Raw genomic sequence first — 10,226 nt, 5'->3', positions numbered from 1 at the left:
CCAAATAGAACACAGATGGCACATAAAAAAAAAACTGACAGGGATTATAACCCTCCCTTTCTCCAAAATTGAAAAAATTCCATTAGTTCTAATGGTATTTAATTATGTAGTATTGAGGGGTGTTTAGGGCTCATTTTCCTGATTAGATTAGGTTTTTAGTAATCAGGTGGGGGAGAACTAAAGCGGAGTTCCACCCTAAAAAAAAACTTTGCAGCATCAGGTAGAGTAAAAAAACCTGAAAAAGAATTGCATAGTTAATATTTTTTTTATTTTCACTTACCTTGTTTTTAATGAAAATTAACTTACCTTCCTTCCTCTTCCTCCTATTGCGGCTGCGGCCCCTGATGTCACATCCTCCTTTGCATTGCATCCTGGGAGATGAGCATCATCAATCCCAGGATGCAATGGGAATGGCCGGCTGCTACTCTGATTGTCGATCGCAATCTACAGCGCATGCGCGAGATTGCGATCGGCATTCTGGGTAGCTGAAACCAGGAAGAAGGACACAGCGGGGGACACATCGGCTTTAGACGCCCACACCGGAGATGGCCACGCTCTTCAATCAATTTTAAAGGTAAGATTTTATCTATATTTATTTACTGTACACTACTGTAATGTGGGGTTAGTGTTAGTGTAATTGGGGTTAGCTTAGGATTAGGGGGGTATTATAAGCTAAAAAATGTGTATGTGGCCGGAACTCCGCTTTAAGTGTTAGGCGGTGCTTTAGTAGGAGGAATATTTCTTTTTTTTATTCCAACGTCTTAACTCCCAGTGCTGTGAAACAAAAAACTTCCAATGTTGGATCACTAAAATCTCCTGGTATACATCATTTTGGATCCTGGCATAGAAAAGATACAAATACAAGAAAACATAGTAATCGGTAGATGCACGACAGCTACAGAACAAAGTACTGTATTTGATGATCAGTTTTCATTCTTATTAATCAGGCCTAGCATGTGCCTCATACAGTAAGAGGTCAGTTGTGCGCCAGCTGGATTTTCTCAGTCTCTGTGACAGTTTTAGCTGCTCCCCAAAAACACGAACACTTAGCGATTCAGATTAATTGCCTTTGATATTTAAGTGTAATACATTTCTCCTTTTTTGGATATGCTGTCTAGCATCATAAATATTCCATTTATAGACTTGAATCCCATGCAGCCTTTCCTTATACCCAAATCCTGCTATATGTATGAATACCTTATTGTTCTTTTTTTTATTATATTTATAATTATAATTACTTTTCTTTGTTCTATTTAAAAAATTGTGTAATGAGACAATGCAAAAACAGCATATAAAAATATAAAGTTTTCACATTGTGAGCAATATATGCCATAGAGACAATCATATCTGCTGTTAAGGTGTACAAATGTGTAATATGTGTTTGCAAAGAAATATTAGCTGTTTGGATTCTGGAAACCATCTTGCTTAAAAGATTGTAGAAAATGTTCATTACATCTGGCATTGACTCTGGTTTCCTTCAGCGAGCTCCAAATAAATACACCATGACTATATAAGAGCTAGAAGATGTCAGATGTCACCAGATTAGGCTTCTTGTGTGATATAAAAAAACATCTTATGCTTCCCAGACTCTCTTGGTTTGTACAGACCCACAAAATATAAACTGTATCCAGGCAACAATTATGATGAAAATACATGAGAGTAAATGTGGAATATGGAAATGTATTTATCATTGGTAGCGATTAGCATCGGCCACTCAGCCTATTTAAACTAATGGCGGGCAGACAGCCGCCACTGCTGATCGCACGTAACCACACACAGAGCAATTAGCTGTGGTTCCGGGAACAGATGTCTGAGCCTGAATGCAGCTGATTGGATCCAGGCTTGGAAATCTGTCCTGGAATCGCAGATAATCGCTCTGTGTGTGACTATGTGGGATCAGCAGCGGCAGCTGTCAGCCCACCATTAGTTTATATAGGCTGAGCGGCCAATCGCAAAACCCAGTCATTCCTGCAACAAGAATTCACAGATTATTGCCACATGAATCTGGAAGCCGCAAAAGAACAAAAATGGCCGTGTAAAAGGGAATTAGTTGTAAAAATCGTATTAGATATTACAAGTTAAAATACACTTGTCAGTGTGCCATTTTATAGGAAAACTACACCAAAAAAAAAAAAAATTGTAAAAAAGTGATACATATGTTAAGTCATAGGCAACATGTATGATTTTTGTTATTTGGGTGCATCATTTCTCCCTCTCGCAGTAGGACATGAAGACTCTGCAGCCGTAAATGAAGGTTTGCCTTGCAGCAGGAAATGAAGACTCACCCTGCAGAAGGAAATGAAGACTCACCCTGCAGAAGGAAATGAAGACTCACCCTGCAGAAGGAAATGAAGGGTCACCCTGCAGAAGGAAATGAAGACTCTCCCTGCATCAGGAAATGAAGGCTCACCCCACAGAAGGAAATGAAGGTTCACCCCACAGAGAAAATGAAGACTCACCCTGCAGCAGGAAATGAAGACTTACCCTGCAGCAGGAAATGAAGACTTACCCTGCAGCAGGAAATGAAGGTTCACCCCGCAGAAGGAAATGAAGACTCACCCTGCAGCAGGAAATAAAGGTTCACCCCGCAGAAGGAAATGAAGGTTCACCCTGCAGCAGGAAATGAAGACTCAGCCTGCAGCAGGAAATGAAGGTTCACCCCGCAGAAGGAAATGAAGGTTCACCCTGCAGCAGGAAATGAAGACTCACCCTGCAGAAGGAAATGAAGACTCACCCTGCAGCAGGAAATGAAGGGTCACCCTGCAGAAGGAAATGAAGACTCACCCTGCAGCAGGAAATGAAGACTCACCCTGCAGAAGGAAATGAAGACTCACTCTGCAGCAGGAAATAAAGGGTCACCCTGCAGAAGGAAATGAAGGGTCACCCTGCAGAAGGAAATGAAGGGTCACCCTGCAGAAGGAAATGAAGACTCACTCTGCAGCAGGAAATGAAGGGTCACCCTGCAGAAGGAAATGAAGGGTCACCCTGCAGAAGGAAATGAAGACTCACCCTGCAGCAGGAAATGAAGACTCACTCTGCAGCAGGAAATGAAGACTCACCTCGCATAAGGAAATGAAGACTCACCCCGCAGAAGGAAATTAAGACTCACCCTGCAGAAGGAAATTAAGGTTCACCCCGCAGAAGGAAATGAAGGGTCACCCTGCAGCAGGAAATGAAGACTCACTCTGCAGCAGGAAATGAAGGGTCACCCTGCAGAAGGAAATGAAGGGTCACTCTGCAGCAGGAAATGAAGACTCACCCCGCAGAAGGAAATGAAGACTCACCCTGCAGAAGAAAATGAAGACTCACCCTGCAGAAGGAAATGAAGACTCATCCTGCAAAAGGAAATAAAAACTCACCCTGCAGCAGGAAATGAAGGTTCACCCTGCAGCAGGAAATGAAGACTCACCCTGCAGAAGGTAATGAAGATTCACCCTGCAGCAAGAAATGAAGACTCACCCTGCAGCAGAAAATGAAGGTTCACCCCGCAGAAGGAAATGAAGACTCACCCTGAAGCAGGAAATGAAGACTCACCCTGCAGCAGGAAATGAAGGGTCACCCTGCAGAAGGAAATGAAGACTCACCCTGCAGCAGGAAATGAAGACTCACCCTGCAGAAGGAAATGAAGACTCACTCTGCAGCAGGAAATAAAGGGTCACCCTGCAGAAGGAAATGAAGGGTCACCCTGCAGAAGGAAATGAAGGGTCACCCTGCAGAAGGAAATGAAGACTCACTCTGCAGCAGGAAATGAAGGGTCACCCTGCAGAAGGAAATGAAGGGTCACCCTGCAGAAGGAAATGAAGGGTCACCCTGCAGAAGGAAATGAAGACTCACCCTGCAGCAGGAAATGAAGACTCACTCTGCAGCAGGAAATGAAGACTCACCCCGCATAAGGAAATGAAGACTCACCCCGCAGAAGGAAATTAAGACTCACCCTGCAGAAGGAAATGAAGGGTCACCCTGCAGAAGGAAATGAAGGGTCACTCTGCAGCAGGAAATGAAGACTCACCCCGCAGAAGGAAATGAAGACTCACCCTGCAGAAGAAAATGAAGACTCACCCTGCAGAAGGAAATGAAGACTCATCCTGCAAAAGGAAATAAAAACTCACCCTGCAGCAGGAAATGAAGGTTCACCCTGCAGCAGGAAATGAAGACTCACCCTGCAGAAGGTAATGAAGATTCACCCTGCAGCAAGAAATGAAGACTCACCCTGCAGCAGAAAATGAAGGTTCACCCCGCAGAAGGAAATGAAGACTCACCCTGAAGCAGGAAATGAAGACTCACCCTGCAGCATGAAATGAAGACTCACCCTGCAGCAGGAAATGAAGACTCACTCTGCAGCAGGAAATGAAGACTCACCCTACTGAAGGAAATGAAGACTCACCCTGCAGCAGGAAATGAAGACTCACCCTGCAGCAGGAAATGAAGACTCACTCTGCAGCTGGAAATGAAGACTCACCCCACTGAAGGAAACGAAGACTCACCCTGCAGCAGGAAATGAAGGTTCACCCTGCAGCAGGAAATTAAGACTCACTCTGCAGCAGGAAATGAAGACTCACCCTGCAGCAGGAAATGAAGACTCACCCTGCAGCAGGAAATGAAGACTCACCCTGCAGCAGGAAATGAAGACTCACCTTGCAGAAGGAAATGAAGACTCATCCTGCAAAAGGAAATAAAAACTCACCCTGCAGCAGGAAATGAAGGTTCACCCTGCAGCAGGAAATGAAGACTCACCCTGCAGAAGGTAATGAAGATTCACCCTGCAGCAAGAAATGAAGACTCACCCTGCAGCAGAAAATGAAGGTTCAACCCGCAGAAGGAAATGAAGACTCACCCTGAAGCAGGAAATGAAGACTCACCCTGCAGCAGGAAATGAAGACTCACCCTGCAGCAGGAAATGAAGACTTACCCTGCAGCAGGAAATGAAGACTCACTCTGCAGCAGGAAATGAAGACTCACCCCACTGAAGGAAATGAAGACTCACCCTGCAGCAGGAAATGAAGACTCACCCTGCAGCAGGAAATGAAGACTCACTCTGCAGCTGGAAATGAAGACTCACCCCACTGAAGGAAATGAAGACTCACCCTGCAGCAGGAAATGAAGATTCACCCTGCAGCAAGAAATGAAGACTCACCCTGCAGCAGAAAATGAAGGTTCACCCCGCAGAAGGAAATGAAGACTCACCCTGAAGCAGGAAATGAAGACTCACCCTGCAGCAGGAAATGAAGACTCACCCTGCAGCAGGAAATGAAGACTTACCCTGCAGCAGGAAATGAAGACTCACTCTGCAGCAGGAAATGAAGACTCACCCCACTGAAGGAAATGAAGACTCACCCTGCAGCAGGAAATGAAGACTCACCCTGCAGCAGGAAATGAAGACTCACTCTGCAGCTGGAAATGAAGACTCACCCCACTGAAGCAAATGAAGACTCACCCTGCAGCAGGAAATGAAGGTTCACCCTGCAGCAGGAAATTAAGACTCACTCTGCAGCAGGAAATGAAGACTCACTCTGCAGCTGGAAATGAAGACTCACCCCACTGAAGGAAATGAAGACTCACCCTGCAGCAGGAAATGAAGGTTCACCCTGCAGCAGGAAATTAAGACTCACTCTGCAGCAGGAAATGAAGACTCACCCTGCAGCAGGAAATGAAGACTCACCCTGCAGCAGGAAATGAAGACTCACCTTGCAGCAGGAAATGAAGACTCACCCTGCAGCAGGAAATGAAGACTCACTCTGCAGCAGGAAATGAAGACTCATCCTGCAGCAGGAAATGAAGACTCACTCTGCAGCAGGAAATGAAGACTCACCCTGCAGCAGAAAAGAAGGTTTACCCCACAGCAGGAAAAAAAAGACTTATCCTGCAGCAGGAAATGAAGGCTTACCCCACAGCAGTAAATAAAGACTAAATCTGTAGCAGTAAGTGAAGACTCACCCCACAGCAAGAAATGAAGGTTTACTCCACAGAAGTAAATAAAGACTCACCCTGTAGCAGTAAGCGAAGACACACCCCACAGCAGGAAATTAAGACTCAATCTGTAGCAGTAAGTGAAGACTCACCCCACAGCAAGAAATGAAGGTTTACCCCACAGAAGTAAATAAAGACTCACCCTGTAGCAGTAAGTGAAGACACACCCCACAGCAGGAAATGAAGACTCAATCTGTAGCAGTAAGTGAAGACTCACCCCACAGCAGGAAATGAAGCTTTACCCCACAGCAGTAAATAAAGACTCACCCCACAGCAGTAAGCGAAGACACAACGCATAGCAGGAAATGAAGGTTTACCCCACAGCAGGAAATGAAGACTAACACTGCAGCAGAAAATTAGGATTTCTCCTCGCAGGAGGAAACAAAGATTTTCCTGGAGCAGGAAATGAAGATTCCCCTCACAGCAGGAAATGCTGGTCTCAGTGTAGGGATCTAGTTTACCTACTGTGGGCAGCCATGTATTCCAGCATCTCTCTAAAGCCTAATAAACACTACTAGTTTTGTTTTGTTCAACCCAGTTGGACTGAATGAAAAAATAAAACTGACTGCCCGATCGACAGAAGCTGGCTGAAAGGCTGGCTTCTGTCGGACTGGCCACAGTACACACGTGTCGAATGTTAACTGGTTTCTATTGACCTGGCCGATGCCACCTGACATGTACTAGGCTTAAGGCTAGGGTCATATTTGTGTGATTCAGAAACATTCAAAATTGTATGCATTCCCACATGCAAAAAAAAAAAAAAAAAGAAGCACACATTCCTTTAGCAGGTGCACCTGTTAAATGCACCCAAATGCATAGAAAGACAGTATCTGAACATAGACCACATTCCCAAGCTTATAATTACCCAGCCACTCTTTCTCACTGCCTCCCCATACTTCTAAAAGAAAGTAAGTGAGCGGACATTCCCCAGACCCAAACAGTGTCCCTGTAAGCTCTGACATAGCCACATCTGGAGCTTAGAAACAATGATGAAGTGGGAAGGGGTTGCTTGGTTAGTATATATGCCAGGGGTTGGCCTAGCTCTGGGTCAGTCATCCTTATCCTATGTTTGATTTTTTTTTGAGTCGGTCATGTTGGGATAGCACATACAAAAAGGGCACTTAAATCAATGAAGTAATGAACAAAGGTTAAAGCTGGCCATATACTTTTTCAATTTTGAAATTAGCCACGGTGGGAAATTATCAGCCAAACATTAACTGGAGCCTATCAGATGTAGTCATTGCATAGTTATTTAGGCAGCCACTTATGCTGTGGCTGTATGAATACCGTAGCCGACACTGGACATTCCTTCATTCATGCTAAACAGCTAAACTCTGGTTGAACAAAATAAATCTATGTGTGTATGGCCAGCCTTAGGGAGACAGCCCCAGAGGATGCAAATTTAAAACCAAATCACCATTTGGCAGCTCCCATATTTGCGCCTGAATTTTAAATTCGAAAAAAGTCTGGGCACTTCTGACATCTTCTGGTTGAAATTCATATTGCAGCTGAAACAGTTACAGAGCATATTTATTTTTTTATGGTTATGGTTCCACCTTCTAATAACCAAAACCTGGAATTGATTTTGGGTGTCTACGTTTATTGCAAGCTTTTCTGAGAACTACTGTAGCAGTAGACAATGATGTCCCAGGCATACTTACAAGTATCTTGAATCAAACTAATATCAGACACAGGAGCCAAGCTATTGTTTTTTTTTTATTACTGATATTTATGCATTCTGTAGGTCAGCATTACAGTGTACATTCTAGCTGTACCCATCAAAGTATCTTAAATTATTTCTTCTTTAGTTCCTATTTTTCCAGGGCAGTGAAGATTTGAATCTGGTGTTAGATCATAGACATTGGCTGGAAAACTTTTCCGTTGTTCATTATGTGTGTAGCGATCAGCCTAGACTTGCAATTAACAGTCTTCCTATCAGATTCAAAACAAAGAACTCTGACATCCTGATGCACAATCTAACTAAAGCCCCGTATACACGATCAGATTATCGAACGATCTGTCGTCCGTTTTTTGTGGCATGCTAGTCTGACGTGGAAAGTGAAGAGGTTTTTTTCATACGAATTTTCCCGTACGACAGAATTCTACTTCAGAAGTGATGTCATGTGCTATATTGTTTTGTATGTGTTCTTTCTCTCTGAGCATGCCTAGTCTTGCTCTTAAGATTTTTTTCCGTCTAAATCTGTACTAATGAGATGAGAATCGGATGTTGTTTTGACGGATGACAAAAATTTTATAGCCTGCACATCAGGATTTCGTTGGCCGAAAAGTTTGAGTCGGCTGTCGAAAGCATCATACTAACAATCCGAAAATCGGCAGATCGGTCGTCGGACGAAATTTCCCTTCAGATTTTCTTATCGTGTGTATGGGCCTTAAGGCACTCTCATATCTAATATAGTCTCTAATAAAGCCTTATTAGCCCATTACAGTCCTTGTGCTGTTCATCTTTAATAAAATGTTATGTTTTTTTTTTTCAAAAGCCTAATGAGATTACTGGAGGCTCAAGCAGGCAAGAAAAAAGACGTGAAGGAAAGGCCTCCATTCATAGAGACCACATAGATTTTAGACCAGGGGTAGGTACGTTTTTGAACTGAGTGTCCTGAAAAGATTTTTTGGGAAGAAACTGAGAGAGAAACTAGATATATAAATAAAAATCAGTTTAAGGTATAAAAAGTAATAATTAGTCAATTTTAAGAATTCCTAACAACTGTGTCAGTGACTGCAATGACAATCTCCAACACTGGTGTCAGTGACTGCAAATATAAACCCCCAGGAGCGGTTTCAGTGCAGCAACATAATCCTCTGTGCACACCAGCGGTAACCCTGTCACCAAGCAGGACCCACCTTATCTCCAAGAGATGTTGATGGTAATATTAAAGTTTAGAACCCCAGGGTTCCTATTTTAATGTGTACATTTCAGTAAGAGCCAATTCACACTATATTTGCGGTGAGAGACGTTTTACTGCATTGTAAAACATCTGTCGCCACAGGGACACACAGAAAATAATTGCTTCCTATGTGTCCTATCCACACTGCAATGTAGCTTAGTGCTGCAGTGCAGTATGCTGCGGTAACATGCAGACATGCTGCATTTTATTGCAGCACACTGGGATGAATCACACTGCAATGTTGAAGCACAGTGCATTGCGTTGCCCAACATTGCAGTGAATGAACTGTACATTTTCTACACTTCAAATAAAGCTCATACAAAACGAAAAAATGGGAGCGGGGTGATGCACTGAATTGCGCACTACACTGCCCCCTAGCGCAGGTGGCAACGTGGAGTGGCCGGATGCAGTGGCGGCTGGTGAAGTTTTAAGATGGGGGGGCGCAAGACCCCGCCCTTCTATTTTGGCCCCTCCCATTTCTCAGAAGCCACACCCCTTATAGACCCCACCCATTTTGTCCCCTGTATTTTGCTTGCGTGAACCAATTCTCCCAATATATCACATATTAAGGGCTCCATCAGTACTAGTATATCCCATAATAGGGAGCAGGGGCCCTATTATGGGATACACTGACAGAGTGGCACAAACCCCACAGTACAGGCCCCTTGTACAAACCCCACAGTACAGACCCCCTAGCACAGACCACACAGTACATGCCCCCTTTCAATGCAGTGACCAGCGTACATGCCCCCTTTCAATGTAGTGACCAGCGTACATGCCCCCTTTCAATGTAGTGACCAGCGTACATGCCCCCTTTCAATGCAGTGACCAGCGTACATGCCCCCTTTCAATGCAGTGACCAGCGTACATGCCCCCTTTCAATGCAGTGACCAGCGTACATGCCCCCTTTCAATGCAGTGACCAGCGTACATGCCCCCTTTCAATGTAGTGACCAGCGTACATGCCCCCTTTCAATGCAGTGACCAGCGTACATGCCCCCTTTCAATGCAGTGACCAGCGTACATGCCCCCTTTCAATGCAGTGACCAGCGTACATGCCCCCTTTCAATGCAGTGACCAGCGTACATGCCCCCTTTCAATGCAGTGACCAGCGTACAGGCCCCCTTTCAATGCAGTGACCAGCGTACATGCCCCCTTTCAATGTAGTGACCAGCGTACATGCCCCCTTTCAATGTAGTGACCAGCGTACATGCCCCCTTTCAATGCAGTGACCAGCGTACATGCCCCCTTTCAATGCAGTGACCAGCGTACATGCCCCCTTTCAATGCAGTGACCAGCGTACATGCCCCCTTTCAATGTAGTGACCAGCGTACATGCCCCCTTTCAATGCAGT

This window comes from Pelophylax lessonae (genome assembly GCF_965119305.1).
Source record: "Pelophylax lessonae genome assembly, chromosome: 3".
NCBI classification, from domain to species: domain Eukaryota; kingdom Metazoa; phylum Chordata; class Amphibia; order Anura; family Ranidae; genus Pelophylax; species Pelophylax lessonae.
The sequence above is the reverse complement of the archived record's forward strand: the minus strand, read 5'-3'. Positions refer to the sequence as shown.